The following is an 18,677-nucleotide window of genomic DNA, read 5'->3' on the forward strand; positions in this document are numbered from 1 at the left end:
AAACAGATTTTTAACTTGGGAATGACCTTTACTATAGTATTAAGTTAGACATTTATCAAGAAGCAGAGGATCTGGTTGAAGTCTTTGCCTTGCCATTTACATGGTGTGTAACCTTGGATATTTAACTTCTTGACTCTCGGCTTCATCATCCATAGAATGAATCAAACAATAAAACCACCCAGGTAGTTGTAGGGATCAAATAAAATACCCATGTGAAGGCACTTTGTAAACTGTGAAGTGCTTTATCAGAATATATTTGTATCTTCTTTGAGAAGATCATTTGAATATTTGTGTGACCTTGATCATCATGTTAAAAAATGTTTTATCTGCAAAATTACTGTTTATTCATTAAAATTTTGTGTAAAAATAAAACAGCTTTTTCTTGAGTTTGGTGTCTTACTTGTTTTAAAAATTGACTTTAACTAATAAATTTGGGGGGAGGATTACATAGTTTGATAATGTAGTGTTCTCACTGCCATAGGGTTAGTTTTTAGGATCCCCTCCCCAAACAACAGGTGATTTAGAATTAAGGTTTCTATACTTGTAGAACTTCATAGTCTGTGTTTATAAAAAAGTTTACTATTGTTATTGCTAATATGAGTGATAGGTGTTTTTGTTTATTTGTTTGACAGATGTTTACTGGTTAGTTGATTTGAAGAGGTCAGAGTGAGGTGAAAATTTTGTTTTTGGCTTTATTTTACTTACTTTGGTCAACTGTCTTTTAAGTGCTTGATTATCCCGTTAAGCATTTACTCTCTCAACTAACTGCAACGACTATATTAATTGATAAGTTTTTAATATTTTGAAACCAAGTCAGGCACAGGTGTTGTGCAGTCCCAGTTACTTGGTAGCCTGAGGTAAGAGGATCACTTGAGCTTAGGAGTTAAAGGCTTACCTGGACAATATAGTGAAGCATGTTAAGGTAGTGGTTTTACTCACTGAGCTATACTGAGCTTGATTTTTGGTGAGAGTAGAAATGGAGAATAATGGACATGGTTGTGCACACCTGTGATCCCAGTAAATTGGGAGGCTGATATAGGGGTAATCACAAGTTTGAGGTCAGCCTGGGCAACTTAGTGAGATTCTGTCTAAAAAGCAAAGGTGGGGGGAAGGGGAGTGGTTCAGTGGTTAAAGGGCCTCGGGGTTTAGATCCCACCCTCACCTCGCCAAAATGGAGGAAGAATGGGTTGAGTAATTTCTGGGGTGATTGGTTTGAATTCATTCTTCCTCTGAAAGGATCTGGTCATGAAAAGTATACCATTATTCAGGTATTATTTTTAGCTCAAAATCTATTAAAGAGGGACTCTATTCCTTAGAGTCTTAATAACTTTAATTTTCAGAGCATTTGGTGTAAATTAAAAGGACACATAGCTAGGGATGTAGCTCAGTGGGTAATACTAGTGTCTTAACATGCTCCAGGTCCTGGTTCAATCTGTAGTGTCCAAACAAAGAAAGAATGAGCATGTCTGATTATATCCTTTGTCACTCTATAGTGCTTCTGACTGTTTTCCTAGAAGTCTCTTGCATGCAATAAGCTTTTGCTTTTTATTTTTTTAGATATCGTTTAAAGCATCTTTAAGTCATAGAAGTTAACGTTAAAAAATATAACTTGATCAATGTTTAATGTATAAATGTGATCTAGTTAGAAGATGCTAAAGGACTTTTAAGTATTTTGCTTTCAGATTCTATGCATTTATTTATTTTTTGTATGTATTTATTTTTGAGGCAGGGATCTCACTATGTTGTCCAGGTTGGCCTCAAGTGATCCTCCTGCCTCAGCCTACCGAGTAAATGGGACTACAGGTGCACTCCGCCTGTGCCTGACTTGGTTTCAGATTCTTATACCATGTGTGCAGTAAATTATTCTTTTGTTGCTTTGATTTCATTTATAGGACAACCTTTTTATTTGGCAGAGTTTATAGGAGCATAATGAAAAAATTTATAATCACATTTTAATGAATCTTTTAGAAAGACAGCTTTAATTAATCAAGAATTGTCTTCTTTTTCAGTGAATGGCTCTTCTGGAATTGTCATATTTGGGAGTAACATTGAGGAATATGATACAGTGAAATAATTACAAAACAGTTGAGGGTTGTGTGTGTTTGTATGTTTGTGTGTTTCAGTACTGTGGATTGAACCAGAGCTCTGCCACTGAGCTACATCCCAGCCCTTTTTATTCCATTTAGAGATAGTTTCTTACCAAGTTGCACAGGCTGGCCTCCAAATTGTGATCCTCTTGCCTCTGCCTCCTAGGTAGTTGGTATTACAGGTGTATGCTAACAGTTGAGTTTTGATTAGATCCTTCTTTTATATTAATTTTATAGTAAAATGCAATTTTTGATAATAGCTGGCTTACTAATTCCTGGAATTTAACTGTCTGCTCAACTACTGTTACAAATTGGTTCCAACATGCTAGCAGCATGGATTAAGCATATTCAAATATATAATTTGAATATGATATAAGAAGTATATTAGCTGACTTTTAATTACATTAATTTTTTATTTCATTTCTTAATGTTGAATTTTTTGTGGGAATTTCTTCTACTAGCATCTTTTGTTTGGATCTTGCTATGTGAATTCATAAGACCTTATCTTTTGCAATCTTTTCTAGACAAGGAAGACAGATAAAAAGATATACTTTGATAATAGTTTATCATAAGAAGTTGTCTAATTTTCCTAGAATTAAACTCGAAGCATGTGAAATATTTGAGAAAACGTAAACTTACTGTCTGTTGTAAAGTGCAGGCAGTATTTTGAGGCTTATCCAAAGAAAACTTCTGAAATTTGTTATTAGCATTCTTTTAAAATGGACACTGGAAATTAAGTTAGGTAGGACTAAACTATTTCATTGGTAAGAATGATTGTGTGCATTTATTACAGTGTTTTATAGATTTTATATTGGACTCATCAGAAGGTTGGATCTCTTTAATGTTAAGACCTTTAAGCCTTTGAAGGGAAATTTTCATGGGCAATGTTGTCAAAACCCCACTAGATTTTAAGAGGAGGTTTTGCCAGATTCACGTGACCTTGTGTGTCTTTTCTACACGCCTTGGTTTTGTTATCACTGATTTCATAATTAAGAGAAAATGTGTTGTGATTAAATTTCTCAAACAATTCCAGCTTTATTTAATTCCTTAAGAGATCTGTACTATGTGCAAAGCACTGTTTTAGGCACTTAAGATATATCAACGAATAAAACAGAAAAATTCATTGAAGGAGTAGGGATTTGGTTATGAGGATCTGTGGGGAAATAGTGTTCAAGACAGAGGAACAACCAGTGCAGTAGACTTTAAGGCCTATTGGAACATTCTAGCAAAAATAGGTCACTGTGGCTGGGGATTAAGGGGAAGACTCTAGAAGACGAGGTCTGAAAGTAAAGATGAGATAGTGATGGGGTGGGACTAGCACAACAGTGCACGTAGGGCCTTGTAGACCATTATAAAGACTTAGGCTCTACCACTTACTACTTGTGTATCTTTGATAAATTATATAACTCTTTGGTGTTCTTACCTGTAAAATATAAATAATAATAATAATAATACAGGTTGAGTATCCCTTATCTGAAATGCTTGGACCAGAAGTGTTTTGGATTTTTTAAATTGCAGAATATTTACATATGCATAATGAGGTATCTTGGGGATGAGACTGAAGTCTGAAAATGACATTCATTTATGTTTCGTATATACCTTATCTACATAGCCTAAAGGCAATTTTGTGCAATATTTTATATAAGTTTGTGCATGAAATCAAATGTCATGATGTGTAATTTTCGACCTTGTGGGCACAATATTGGTGCTCAAAAAGTTTTGGATTTTGGATTTTTAAATTAGAGATTGCTCAACCTCTGCCATTTTCATAGGTTTGATGTTTGGATTAAGTTAGTTAATACCAGCAAAGTTCTGTAACACTACTCAACAAAATCTAGAGTACATCCTCTTTGCTTTCTTATGTGTGGAGTCAACGTTAAAAGGTCAGTTTCTTTTGAAAAGGTAGCAAAGGGATAGTAGTTTTCTGCTTTGTCTTTTCTATGACAAATTATGTAAGCTTCAATTGTTGCACTTAGTACATTATTATAAACAATTAACTATTAGGTGTACTGACCATCCTTGCTAAATTGTGAACTTTGGATGGATACTGCAGCATTTATACATGTGTGAGAAATCTTAAGGTATTGTAGATATAAATTAGGTGATCAAAATGTTAACTGAATTAATGATAAAAATGTTAGCCCAATTAATAAATCAGACCACCGTCTAGTGAGTATATTGCAAGTATGTTCCAGTCCATCACAAATTTTGGGGCTGGGATATAGCTTAGTGGTACAGCACTTGTGTAGCATGTGGGAAGCCCTGGGTTCCCACAGAAATAGAACAGAACAACAACAACAACAACAACAAAACAGAAATAAAACAGAACAAAAAACTAATCTAAAGAATGTAGTAAGTGGTCCCTATAAAATATTTCATTTATTTTCTGTCTGGCCATAGTTTGAACTTGGTTTTGGTAGAGAATTACCATGTAAAAAGAAAAGTTTGTATTTGCATTATTGTATAAAAGGGTGTCATTGAGAGATTAAAAAAATACTATCCTGATAGAGTAAACATGATAAGTATATTTTTAGTCTTTATATTTGCACAAATGATTATATGCAGGTAGCATTTAGCTAGTGAAATATTAGAAGAATTGTAAAGAAGCAATATTCACTAATTTAAAGTGGGAGAGCAGGCAAGGAAAGGGGAAATTCTTGACTATGGGGACTATTGGGTGGTTGTCCAAGTAGCTTCATACCTTTGATACCTTAGGGTTTTAGTTTCCAGCTTAGTAGATTCTCTTCTCAATCATGGTGGAGAGGAATGGGAGAGGAGAAAGCAGAATAGAGATTCAAAGGAGAAATTGGTAGTTGATACTAAATGAATAATACTTATGTGGTAGATGACTTACGGGGAAATTGTGGGTTTCCATGGTAGAAGAAAGGTTGTCATGAGAAAGATATTAAAAAAATGTTTATAAATGCAGATTTTAAGCTTAAATTATTTTGTGTATGTGACATTTTCTTTCACTTCTTGCTTCACTATTTTATTTTTTCCTTCTCTTTTAAAGGATTTAGTTATATTCTTTGTTTGGCAGTCTTAATTTAGTGCTTTCAATAAGAAGGAATGCAAGAAGATGAGTTTATATTTTTGTGAAAATGAGGATCATATTAACATTTCAAATTTATTTGTTAATTCTATAGATGTTACCATATTATATGATGATATATGAAATATTGTTTTGATTGGAGAATGGGGTATACCAAATCAATTTAGGAAAGAAAAACTCATACAATTAAAATGTTTTAATTGATGAAGTTTTATTTCCTATGTGTAGATTTTGCATTGCTTTTTCTGTTAAACTCAGCAATTATAAAAATTGAATATAGTAACAAATATGAAACATAGAGAATATATATTCTAATAGTGAATAGCAGTGTAGTGCAGATAGTTTATTTTTACCTACTTTTAATATAGTTTGAGATTCATGGTTTTTTGTTATTATTTTGGATCTATTGCTATAAAAGTTTTTTTTTTTTTTTTTTTTTGGGTACTGGGGATTGAACCCTGGAGCACTTAACCACTGAGTTACATCCCCACCCCTTTTTATGTTTATTTTTCATTTTTAGACAGGATCTCACAAAGTTGCTTAGGGCCTCACTATTTCTGAGGCTGGCTTTGAATATGTGACCTTCCTGCCTCAGCCTTAAGAGTTGCTGGGATTATAGATGTGCACCACGTGTCAGGCTAGGGATATGCTATTTACAAATAATTTTTTGTTTTTCCCTCCCTCCCTCCCTTCCCTTCTTTCTTTAACAGTAGAATGCATTTTGACATAATGTACACAAATGGAGCACAACTTGTCATTCTCTGGCTATACATGGTGCAGAGTCACTCCAGTAGTGTTATCATACATATACATAGGGTAATAATGTCTGTCTTATTCTGCCGTCCTTCCCATCCCCATAGCCCCACCCCTTCCCTCACTTTCCTCTACACAAACCAAAGTTCCTTTTCATTTCTATCTCCCCCACCCCCCAAACATGGATCAGCAACCACTCCATCAGAGAAAACATTCGGCTTTTGGGTTTTGGGATTGACTTATTTCTCTTAGCATGATATTCTCTAGTTCCATCCATTTACCTGCAAATGCGATAGTTTTCATTCTTCTTTAAGGCTGAGCCATATTCCATTGTATATATGTACCACATTATCTATTCATCTGTTGAAGGGCATCTAGGTTGATTCCATAGTTTAGCTGTTGTGAATTGAGCTTCTATAAACATTGATGTGGCTGTGTCACTGTAGTATGCTGATTTTAAGTCCTTTGGGTATAAACTGAGGAGTGGGAAAGCTGTGTCATAGGGGTGGATCCATTCCAAGTTTTCTGAAGTATCTCTACACTGCTTTCCATAGTGGTTACACCAACTTGCAGTCCTACCAGCAATGTATGAGAGTGCCTTTTCCCGCACATCACATCCTTGGCAGCCCTTATTATTGCTTATGTTCTTGATAATTGCCATTTTGACTGGAGTGAGGTGAAATCTTAAGAGTAGTTTTGATTTGCATTTCTCTAATTGCGAGAGATGATGGACCTTTTCCCATATGTTTGTTGATCGGATTATTTCTTCTGTGAAGTGTCTGTTCAGTTCCTTAGCCCATTTATTGATTGGGTTATTTGTTTTTTGGTGTAAGTTTTTTGAGTTCTTTATATATCCTGGACGATTAGTGCTCTGAAGTGTGTGTGGTAAAGATGTTCTCCCGTTCTGTAGGTTCTCTCATGATGTTATTGTTGCCTTTGCTGAGAAACAGCTTTTTAGTTTGACTCTATACCATTTATTGATTCTTGATTTTACTTTTTGTGCTTTAGGAGTCTTACAAATAAATTTGAACTAGTCATAGTGTTATGTACGTGTAGCTCCAGTTGTTTATGAGGCTGAAGCATGAGGATTGCTTGAGTATAGGAGTTCTAGTTTAGCCCTTTAACATAGTGTGATGATCCTGTCTTAATAAAGAAACAAATATAATTGAGATTAATGGTATGTGTTTTTTTTTTTTTTTTTTTTGTATGCTACAAAACTTTGAGGAAGTCAATTAAGAGCTTAGCTTATTTTAAAATAGTCTTTTTTTTGGTAAGTAGTTTAACAACTAAACTTCTGTCTGGCTAACAAGTAGAAATGCTAAGTTACAGAAAGACTGGTAGTCCCTTAATTAAAAATTATATAAACATAACTTTGAGTTAATAGATTATTTTCTAGAGATTTTAAATTTTTCTTGTTTTGCTTTTACATTTATGGCTTTTATTTTATATTATTTAATTTGGAAGATATATTTTTGATCCCTAAAATTGTGTTAGAGCTGTTACATAAAATGCTTTATTGTTTCTGATAAAATGTTTCATCTGTCCTATTCTTTGTTTCTGATAATTTTGCTTTCAATTTTCATTACCTTTATTTTATATAGCTGGGAAAAATACCCCAGTTATGTGAGGAAAACTTTGTGGTCTGGTATCAATGCAGTACCATCAAAGAGTATTAATTTTCTCCGTTAGTCTCCACAAAAGGTTGATGACACCATTGCCATTTAAAAAACATCAGATCAACATAGCATTATGAATACCTTTTGCCTTAAAATTTTCAATGCTTATTAATTGTGTTACTTATGAAACTACATTCTTAATAAAGAACTGAGAGAAATGTTACTGTCTGATTGTATCAATAAAGTAATAGTATTTGAATAATGGAGAGTATCAGCAATGCTTTTAATGAAACACATTTCTGCTTTTTCTGTTTTAAGATGATTCAGTTATCATCCCAACTTTAAAGAAATCTTACTGCTTAACTAGAAATTATGTTTGAAAAAGTCCAATTTTGTTTGAGTCATTTCTTTATGGTAGTTATTCAGCACTGATGAGCCAAGCAGTATTAGTTGCTGCTAATTATGTTTAATCCAACAGTATCTACTATGGATTATGTTAGATTTTTCACATTTAGCTATAACATTTTGTCCTAATTTTAAGACTATTTCCAATTCTGATTATTTGGGGGATAACTTGTATTTTTGTACTTTTATAGGATAGAGGGGAGCAATCAGCAGCTTGGAAATTCAGTCAAGTGATCTGGCGGGATGGGCATTTGCCTGGCATGTTTTATAGAGGTAATCAGCATTGTTTTACTCAATCTTTAGTTTTTAGTTTATGTTCAGATACTCATGGCCTTGGACATGAATACTCATGCTCAAAACTGTTGGGCAGTGCTTTGCTTTTACTGGAGAATCCCTTTTCCTTTTATACTTGTTTATATGTAACACAAATGTTAGGTACGAATCACACAGTATCATTATTTGTACATGTGAATATCTGTATGCTGAAAATAATTGTTACTATTTTTTTTAAAAAATATATATATATTTTTAGTTGTAGTTGGACACGATACCTTTGTTTTTATTTATTTATTTTTATGTGGTGCTGAGGATTGAACCCAGGGCCTTGCATGTGCTAGGTGAGTGCTCCACCGCTGAGCCACAACCCCAGCCTGTTACTGTTATTATTATTTTTTTAAAAATATTTTTTAGTTGTTGATGGATCTTTATTTTTTATTTATTTATATGTGGTACTGAGGATCAAACCCAGTGCCTCACACATTCTAGGCAAGCTCTCTACCAGTGAGCCACAACTCCATACCCATGTTACTGGTTTTGTAAGATGAAGTCATGTTTTTTTTTTTTTTTTTCCAGTTAATTATATATTATATGCTTTTGTTTTTTTTTAAAAAACAGGCAGACAGATACCCTTTCCTTTCTTGTTGGCCTGTGTTGGTACATATAGTAAATTTGTGCTTTTATCTTTCAAACAACATTAAGGAAAATTAAATATTTAACTGTTTTCAAGATATTAACATATCTTTCAGAGATACATTCTCATGTCATTTATTAATGATCATAAAAATTCTAAAAAGTGTTTATGAATTTGAAAATGTGTTTTGAGAATTCTTTTAATACTTGAGGATTGAAAATTTTAGTAGTTTACTGGCCATATTTTAGGATTTCCTTCTCTTTTTCATATCTTTTGATAATTGTCATGTTTGTCACTTTTCATTCCTTTACCCAGGTTTATTATAAGATGAATGCACACTTAAGCAGTAGAGAATATCATGTCATAAAAAAAGGTTCTTCCATTTTCTCATTCATTATTATTCATTATCAGCATTGTATATTCTTTCAAACATTTTCTGTACATACACAAGCCTTTATTTTTGTATCTTGTATTTGCATTTTCTTTAGATAAATATTGTGCATACTTTCAGCAACATGTATTTTTTGTGGGATTAGGCAAAAGTCTTCTGTATCTTTGCATATCATTCCTTCTCATTTCATTCTGTGTGGTATTCTAGTATTTGGATATATCATAATTATTTTAACTAACCACCTGTTTATGGATATTTAGGTTGTTAGGTTTTTTCTGCTAATATAAATGGTCATGAAATGAATATACGAAGGTGGGTTTACCTTTGTAGGTATTTTAAAATGTATGTGTAGTTTAAATTCCTAAGGAAAAAATAGTTGAGCTACAGAGTTTCTACATTTGAGAATTTGCTAGACAGTTTGCCTAACCATAAAAGAATGAATGCCCAATATCATTACTTTCAATACAGTGGGAATCCATTAATCTCTTTGATAACACCAGCTAGTGTCAGACATTTTTTCATATGTCAATTTTTGCTTTTTTCCCTCATTGTTACTGGCCATTTGTTTATTTATGGGTTTCTGTATATATGTGTATTTAGGGAAATAATGTCTGTGTCATTTGTTAGGCAAATATTTTTGCTTATCTTTTGATTTTTGTTTTGTTTTCACCCTACAGAAGTTCTGATACAATACGGTGTTCTTCATCTTGATGGTTGGGGTAGGGTAGAGTAGGGCTCTGTGTTAGGTGTTGAAGGTTTTCATACTTTAGTATAGGACTCATTTTTCCTTCCACATTATAGCATCTTTGAATGACACAGATCCCTCACATGTCATAATGTGGCATTCTTTTTTTTTTCTCTTAGTGATACATAAAATGCTTGTGTGTCTTAATACTGGCAGTTTTAGATTTAGTCAACAATGGTACTTGAAAAAAAATTGAACAATAAATTTACAGAAATAGGCCTTGCAAATACGTACAAAATTGAATAATGCAGTGTTTCAAAAATGTAGAAGACATGAATCACTCATTAAATGGAGTGAGGATAAATGGTTAACCATCTGAAATAAAGTGGAGCTGAGTCTCTACAATCTATAGAGGCAGATTTTAAATAAGTCATAATAGAACAATTTAAAAAGTAATAGAAATTTTTTTATTTTAATTCTGTTACGATTGGAGAACATGCTTTGTATGGCTTTTAATTTTTTTTTTTTTTTTGTTCTGGATATTGAACCCAGAGCCTTGTGAATTCGAGGCAAGCACTCTTCCAACTGAGCTATATCCCTAGCGCTGTATGGCTTTTAATTTTAAAATTAATATCAGGATATTAATTTTAAATTTGTTTTATAACCACAAATTTTATATAAAATTTTACATTTGATTTATAATTATTATAAATTTATAAATAATTTATAATTTAAAGTATATATTTCTTTTATAAAATTAGAATTTATATAATCTGAATTTATAATTATAAATCATTCATTTATAATGAACAACATTTAAATTTATTGAGACTTGTCTTCTGCCTTCGTGTATGGACTGTGCTGAAGAATGTTCCATGTGTATTGGGAATAATGTATATTCTACTATTGGTAGAGTTTTCTTTATATGCCAAGTAGGTAGTTCTGTATCTTTGCTTATTTTATGTTTTTTAATTATTTTTGGGCTCTGCTTCTTGGTACATATATAATTATTACATCTTTTTCTTTCTTCTTCTTCTTCTTTTTTTTTTTTTGGTGTTGGTACTGGGGATCGAACCCAGGGCCTCACGCATGCCAAGGAAGCACTCTGCCACTGAGCCATATCTCCGGCCCTGTTTCTTCTTGATTTACTGACTCTTTTTCTTTAAGTCTGTTTTTTATTTTGCAGTGCTGGTGATTGAACCTATGTGTGCTAGGCAAGCACCCTACCACTGAGCCTCATCAGTAGCCCTCCTAAAGTCTTTTTATCTGGTATTACCATTCCAGCTAACATATTGTTACGGATTCTGAATTTTTTTTTTAAATACTTTTTTTTTTAGTTGTACTTGGACATAATATTTTTATTTCACTTATTTATTTTTATGTGGTGCTGCAGATCGATCCCAGGGTCTCCTATATGCGAGGTGAGCGCTCTATAGCTGAGCCACAACCCCAGCCCTGATTCTGAATCTTTTTAAATTTCAGTGTAAAAAAGTGTTGCTTGTTGACAGCATTATAATTGGATTTTTTTTTTCCTTTTTTTCTGTAATCTGATAGTCTCTGATCTTACATGGGATTTTTTAGATCATTCACTTGTTACTTATGGATTTCATTGGAATTACATTTTTCATTTTACTGTTCTTTTATATATATTTACTGTGCTTTGTTCCTATGTCTACTGCCTTTTGTGTTACATACTTTTTAGTGTGCCATTTGAATAACTTCATTGACTTTTTTTTAATATTTATTTTTTAGTTGTAATTGGACGCAATACCTTCATTTTATTTATTTATTTCTATAAGGACCGAACCCAGGGCCTCGCGCGTTCGAGGTGAGTGCTCTGCTGCTGAGCCACAACCCTAGCCCCCATTGACTTTTTACTATACATTTAAAAAGGTTTTTTTCCCCCTGTGGTTACCATTGGCATTACATTACACATTTATCAGTCTGCTTAATATCATTAAAATATAGGAACTTTGTCCATTATAGGTGATTTTTCTTTTCTATTTTGCCACTGTTATATATCTATGTGTTGTAAATTCAGCAGTTCACTGTTACAATCATTGCTTTATACCTCCTTAGATCTTTAAAAGAGGTAAGTTTTTGGTTTTTTAGATTAGCCCACGTGTTTGCCATTTCTGGTGTTCTTCATTGCTTCTTTTGTATTTGAGTCTAGTGTCTTTCCTTTCAGCTTCCTGGCCTTTAATATTTCGTGTAAATCAAGTCTGCTAGCAAAAAGTTCTGTCTTTGTTTATCAGGGAGTATTGTCATTTTTGAAGAATAGTCTTGGTGTTTTCTTCTTTGTTGACACCCTTTTGCTTTCAGCTCTTTGCATGTGTGATTCACTGCCTTCTGGCCTCTGTTTCTGATTGGAAGTTAGCCATTCACCTGTTGATGATTTTGAGCATATGCTAGGTCATTTTTCTCTTCTGCTTTCGAGATTTTCTCCCTTGTATTTGCCTTTAATAGTTTGACCATGATGTATTTAGGAATAGGTCTCTTTGTATTTATTCTACTTGAAGTTGATTGGGCTTCTTGGATCTATAGATTCATTTTCCTAAAGAGAGGAGAAAAGAAGTCAGCTCTGGAAATTTTTTGTCCTGTGTTTTAGCTATTTATTATTTATTATCTATCTACTACTATCTATCTATCTGTCTGTCTGTCTGTCTGTCTATCTATCTATCTTTTACTCTTTCTTCCTCCTGATACTCCAGAAATGTTGGTAAGCTGGATGTTCCACATGTCTCTGAAGCTGTTTATTTTTCTTTAACTATTTTTTTTCTCTCTATTTAATTGGATAATTTCTATTAATGTGCCTTTAGGTCACTAATTTTCTTCTGTTATTTCGAATCACCTGATGATACCTTCTGTGTTTCTGTTTCTGTTTTTTTTTTTTTTTTGGTACTGGTGTCTGAACCCAGGGGGCACTTAATCACTGAGTTACATACCCAGTGCTTTTTATTTTTTATTTTGAGAGGGTCTCGCTAAGATGCTTAAGTTGTTGAGGCTGGCCTCAGACTTGTGAACCTCTTGCTTCAGCCTCCCAAGTCTCTGGGAATACAGACATGTATCACAATGCCCAGCCCTTCTGATAAAGTTTTTAAAAGATTTTAGTTATTACACTTTTTAACTTCAGAATTAGAGTTCTTTTATGTAATTTCTGTGCTTTTATTGAAAATCTTAACAGTTGATAATTTTCATAATTAAAAAGTTAAAAAATGGGTTCCTTCATTTTTATACACACATAGTTGGACATAATCTCTTTATTTTATTTATTTTTATGTGGTGCTGAGGATCGAATGCAGCACCTCACACATGCTAGGCGAGCACTCTACCCTGAGCCACAACCCCAGCCCTAGGTTCCTTCATTTATGTTAACACATCTGAAATAGATGTTTTGAAATCTTGGTTAAGCCAACATATATGAGACTCTAGAAAATGTTTGTATTGACTGATATTTTTCATGAATATGGGTCATATATTTTTTATGTATCTTGTAGTTGTTGAAAATGGCATTTTACTTAACATTGTAGCATTTCTGGGTTGTGATTACTTACTCCCTGCCACTCAAGGTTCCTGTTGTTACTGTTGTTTTCATTATGGTTTTGTATAATACAATTCTGTTGTTGAAACAAAGCAACAAATTTTATTGTTGACAGAAGTTTTATTTGGAAAAATAAATAAGCATGAATATGCAGGAAAACTCAAATTGAAGGATATTGAGATAGATAGCTCTATCAGAAATCGAACTTTTAAAAATATGTCAATAACAAAATATTTTTTAAATGAATTAATATAATACTTCTTCAAGCTCATAGATGAAATTATTACTGGATTTGCTCTATGTGTAGGAAAGACAGTTCTTTGTGTCCTTGTAAACCGATAAAAACATTTTAGGAGCTTTCATTTATCTCCAAGCTTCCTATGAAGGAGTATTTACAAACTTTTTTTTAGAACACTGGGGATGGAACCCACGGGCACTTTACCACTGAGCTACTTTCCCCCAACCTCTTTATTTATTTATTCTTTTAAAATTTATTTTACATTTATGTGGTGCTGAGGTTCGAACCCAGGGCCTCATGCATGCTAAGTGAGCACTCTACCACTGAGCCACAATCCCAGCCCCTCTCCCAACCTCTTTAATTTTGAGATAGGGTCTTCATAAATTGCCAAACCTGCCTTTGAACTCAGTGGTCTTCCTTAAGCCTCTGTTTAAGATTATATATATGTGCCACCACACCGGCACAAACAATTTTTTTAAATTTAGATTTTAGTTGGACACAATACCTTTATTTTACTTATTTATTTTTATGTGGTGCTAAGGATTGAACCCAGGGCCTCGTATGTGCTAGGTGAGCGCTCTACTGCTGAGCCACAACCCCAGGTCCCCCACAAACTATTTTTGATAGGTAAGAATCGAATATATGTATATTTTAATGTTGTAGATGGACAGCATGCTTTTATTTTGTTTATTTTTATGTGGTGCTGAGGAACGAACCCAGTGCCTCACATGTGCTAGCAAGTGCTCTGCCATTGAGGTACAGCCCCAGCCCCAACCCCAAGAATCTTTATATATATATATATATATTTTAAGGATCTAATATTTTTAAGGAACTTTAGGGTAGGAAATTCCATAAAATCTTTAGTCTGGTGCTATGCTCAGAAATGTTGTCAGGAAGTTTTCTTAGGCACTGCCTGGGCTTTTTTTGCCTTTTGTTTTTGGATATACTCCACATTATCTATATGATTCTTTTTGTCAGCTTTTCCTGCCCAAGATAATCTTGTTCACCAAGTTTTTTATTTAGGTATTTAACATGATTGTAGAACTGTAATAGTTTCTGAGTACACATGTGTTTGGTATGTTATGGGTTGTGTGTGTTATTTCTAAGGCCTGCCATTTTGTTTGCTTTTCTCTTTATAGACTTTACAAAGCAGGTAAGAATGGTGTTTTTAAGTGGTTGCTTTCTTTGTTTTTCTTTTCTAACCTTTTAGGTCTTCTGCATTTCCTTCAATATCTTATATCTCTAATGTAGACTACAGATCTAAGCAAATTATTCTTTACAAGACCAGGGTTAATCCTCAGTTCCCAACTACCAGTATCATATTTTGTTTCATATGTTAAAAACCAGCCAGTACATTGGTCATTCAGATGTGCCTTACTAGATTTTCAAAAAGTGATCATTTCTAAATTTATACCAGGTTGCACATAACTGTATTTGTATAGCTTTTTTTTCCCTCCATAAGTAATATGATTTGTTTGTTGTGTATGTGTATGTTTTATTGTAGGAATGGATGGCATAAGTGATTAAGGTGGTATTCAGGGTTTCTGAAGCCTGTGAAAGGTAGAAACTCAGCCATGATTTCTTTTTCAACTCTACAGCATTCTCTTCCTTGAAGTCTTCATTTTTACCCTAGTCTCAGGTAACTTTAATACTTATTTTTCATAATCTTGAATTAGTAAAATTTTTTCAAATGTGAAACCTTGCTGTTAAAATTTCATGTTGTGTTTACATAATAGTTTTTTTCTATTTTGATTTTTATATCTAAAGAAACTTTTTTCTTGATTTAATTTTTTCATGAGAAGACATTGATTTTAAGACAAAATCCGTGAATAATGATATCATTTTAGATTAAGTTTTAGTTTAACACTGAAAAATGTGTGTAGCTTGTCATGTAATCGCAAGTGAAATTGAAGTTAGAAATTGTTTTCTTGTTTAACCTTCTTCCTTAACAGTGGATTGCATTTTTTTACCTTCGTATTCCAAACACACATCATCCATATTACATTTTCTAGAATTGCCAGGGAAACTCTGTTTTCCTCCATAGAGAAACCTGACTTAGTAACCTAATTTATTTTTGCTGTATAATTTTTGAAATATGATAAAACACACTAACAGTTGTACATGTGTACATATTTTTTTTGTATGTTTGCCTATGTTCGTATAAGGAAGCAATCTTGTAGATAATTCAGAAGACATTCTCCTTTCCCTTAATGGGAATTGTGTATATCACTTTCACCCTTATCCCATTTGCTGTAACTTTGTCACATAACCACAACCAGCTACAAGTGAGGCAGGGTAATGAGTCTTACTTAGGCAGGCATGCGTCTCCCATAATTTTCATTAATTGATAAGAAGGAGAGAACAGATTCTGGAGGAACAGCCAGCTTATCTGTCATACTAGGGTTTGTGTCAGTTAACATTTTTTCTGTTCTGGAGTGTATCTTTGTTACTATATAGCACATATTTTAAAAATAACCATTAGATGTTTAATGTTTGTTTATGGTATATAGTGAAATTTATTTTAAGAAGTACTTTTTCATTCCTTTTACTTACAATGCTGTAGAAAATTTTCTGATAAAGTCAGTCTTTTGATTGTTAATGTTTTAAATTTTGAGATTGGCATAAAGTGCAATGAATATAATATCTAGAATCGACAATATAGGTTTCTATTTTGCTTGTATTTTTTTTTTTGCCCTTTCCCTTTCTGATAAATTACAGATATATCTTTGCCAGGTGTAATGGTATATGCCTGTAATCCTAGCAACTCAGGAGGTTGAAGCAGAAGAATTGCTAATTTGAGGCCAGTCACAATCTCAGTGAGATCCAATCTCAAAACAAAAAAGGACTGAGAGTGTAACTTAGTGGTGGAGTGCTGATGGGTTCAATTCCCAACACCACAGAAAGAAAAATAAATATGCACACACGCACACAAATACACACAGATATTTCTTAAACAGTTTGAATTGGCATAAATATGGTTTCAAGTTTCAAAGTATCACTATTTTGTTAAGTGTTTTAGAAGATTTTGGTGGTAAATAGTAGGAATGCATTAGATTCTGTTTTTTTTTTTGTTTTTTTTTTTTGAGGACCATAAGTATTATGTAAACAAGCATTAACTTTGGCTTAAATAATTATAAATTTTTTTTCTATGGTTAAAAAATGGTTACTTTTTAGGGGCTGGAGCTGTGGCTTAGTCCGGGAGCACTTGCCTAGCATGTATGAGGCACTGGGTTTGATTCTCAGCACTCCATATAGATGGATGAATAAAATAAAGGTTAAAAAAAATCAGGATAAGTTTAAAAAAAAGGTTACTTTTTAAATTGCATATTGCACATTCTGACTAATAATTTTTAAGTATTAAATTAGATGTTTATTATTTAAATGTTTTATTGTTGCTAGTACTGATTTGAAATAACTTTTTGACAACTTTTCATTATTGTAAATGATGCTATTAGGAAATTTTAAAATAGCCCATTAAAAATCAACAGTGCTGGGCATGGTGGTGCATGCCTGTAATCCTAGTGGCTCAGGAGGCTGGGGCAGGAGGATCAAAGCCAGCCTTAGCACTGGCAAGGTGCTAAGCAACTCAGTGAGACTCTGTCTCTAAATAAAATACAAAATAGGGGTGGGGATGTGGCTGAGTGGTTGAGTGCCCCTGAGTTCAATCCCTAGTACCAAAAAAATTAAAAAATCAATATAGTCGAAGCTGGGGTTGTGGCTCAGTGGTATAGCACTTGCCTAGCATGTGTGAGGCGCACCATATATAAACAAACAAATATATATAAATAAATGTTTAAAAAAGGTTAAAAAAAAGACATTTCTTAGAAAAAAATGAATATAGTTTACAATATAGGCTTTGTAAGATACAAAATGATAGTTACATAAAGGTATATCTGAGGAGTTCTCTGAATATAGAATGTGCCTACACAATAAATATTGTTTTTAAATGAGATAAGCAGTTTTTGCTAAATCATTATTTTGTGTTTATGTACACATATATATATATACATAGTTTTTGCTAAATCATTATGTATATGTACACACACATATATACGTACGTGTGTGCGCGCGTGTGTTGGGGATAACTGATAATTGAACCTAGGAATGTTCTACCACTGAACTGTATCCCCAGATTTTTTTTTTTTTTTTTTTTTTTTTAATTTGGAGACAGAGTCTCACAAAGTTGCCCAGACTGGCCTTGAACTTAGTTAGGATCCTTCTGCCTCAGCCTCCTGAGTCAGTGGAATTATAGGCATGTGCCTCTATGCCCAGTTTATAATTATATTCTGAAGGATGAGGAAAAATAGAAAACTTCTTAGGCATGACAAATTTTTAAGTTTCTAATATTGACCACTGATTTATTCATCTTACCAAATTATCTTAAAGCGGATATCTATATTTTATATTTCTTTTTCAATTGAGGTATTTGTGTGTGCTGGGATTGAACCCAGGGCCTTGCACATGCTACATCCTCAGTCTTGATATATATACATATTTTTTTTTTTTTTTTGAGAGAGAGAGAGAGAGAGAGAGAGAGAGAGAGAGAGAGAGGAGAATTTTAATATTTATTTTCTAGTTTTTCGGCGGACACAACATCTTTGTTTGTATGTGGTTGCTGAGGATCGAATCCGGGCCGCACACACCTTTAAGTGCCTCTCCTGCCTAAAGTGAAGTTTCTTTTTAGGTGTAATCAGTTTTGGTATAAGGGTGGGGTGTTGTTGAATTTGGGAGAATATTTTATTTGAAAATTACTCTTAGAAAATGCAGTGATTTTTAGTTTCCTAACCTTGACCATTATACTGTTTTGACTCGTAGTATATAATTAAAGTTTCACATTATTTAGTTACAGTTGATGGAAAATATTAATGCCAAACTCAATAAATAAAGCAGAAATGCAGGATATTAAATGAAAAATATTTTTTTCTTTCATGCTTGAATGCAGATTAATTAAAGGTGGTAAGTAGCATGTAGATAGTCTGTGTATGATCTGAAGGGGGAT

The 18,677-nt window shown here is 33.1% G+C and overlaps 1 protein-coding gene across 7 annotated transcripts in view; it reads left to right on the forward strand.

Annotated features, from left to right (window-relative positions):
- The window catches only part of Znf148 (zinc finger protein 148), a 145,040-nt gene that overhangs the window by 35,218 nt on the left and 91,145 nt on the right, over positions 1–18,677 (forward strand). For 2 of the 7 annotated variants that reach the window (XM_076867538.1, XM_076867540.1), the window contains exons 2-4: positions 8,105–8,186; positions 11,652–11,727; positions 15,183–15,317. The exons of 2 other annotated variants lie outside the window; for them this stretch is intronic. The gene's annotated coding sequence lies outside the window, so the exon portion shown is untranslated. The remainder of the gene's footprint in view (positions 1–8,104; positions 8,187–11,651; positions 11,728–15,182; positions 15,318–18,677) is intronic. 3 more of the 7 variants (XM_076867541.1, XM_076867539.1, XM_076867542.1) reach the window with 3 other exon arrangements.

Source organism: Callospermophilus lateralis, chromosome 10, assembly GCF_048772815.1.
Source record: "Callospermophilus lateralis isolate mCalLat2 chromosome 10, mCalLat2.hap1, whole genome shotgun sequence".
Taxonomy (NCBI): Eukaryota; Metazoa; Chordata; class Mammalia; order Rodentia; family Sciuridae; genus Callospermophilus; species Callospermophilus lateralis.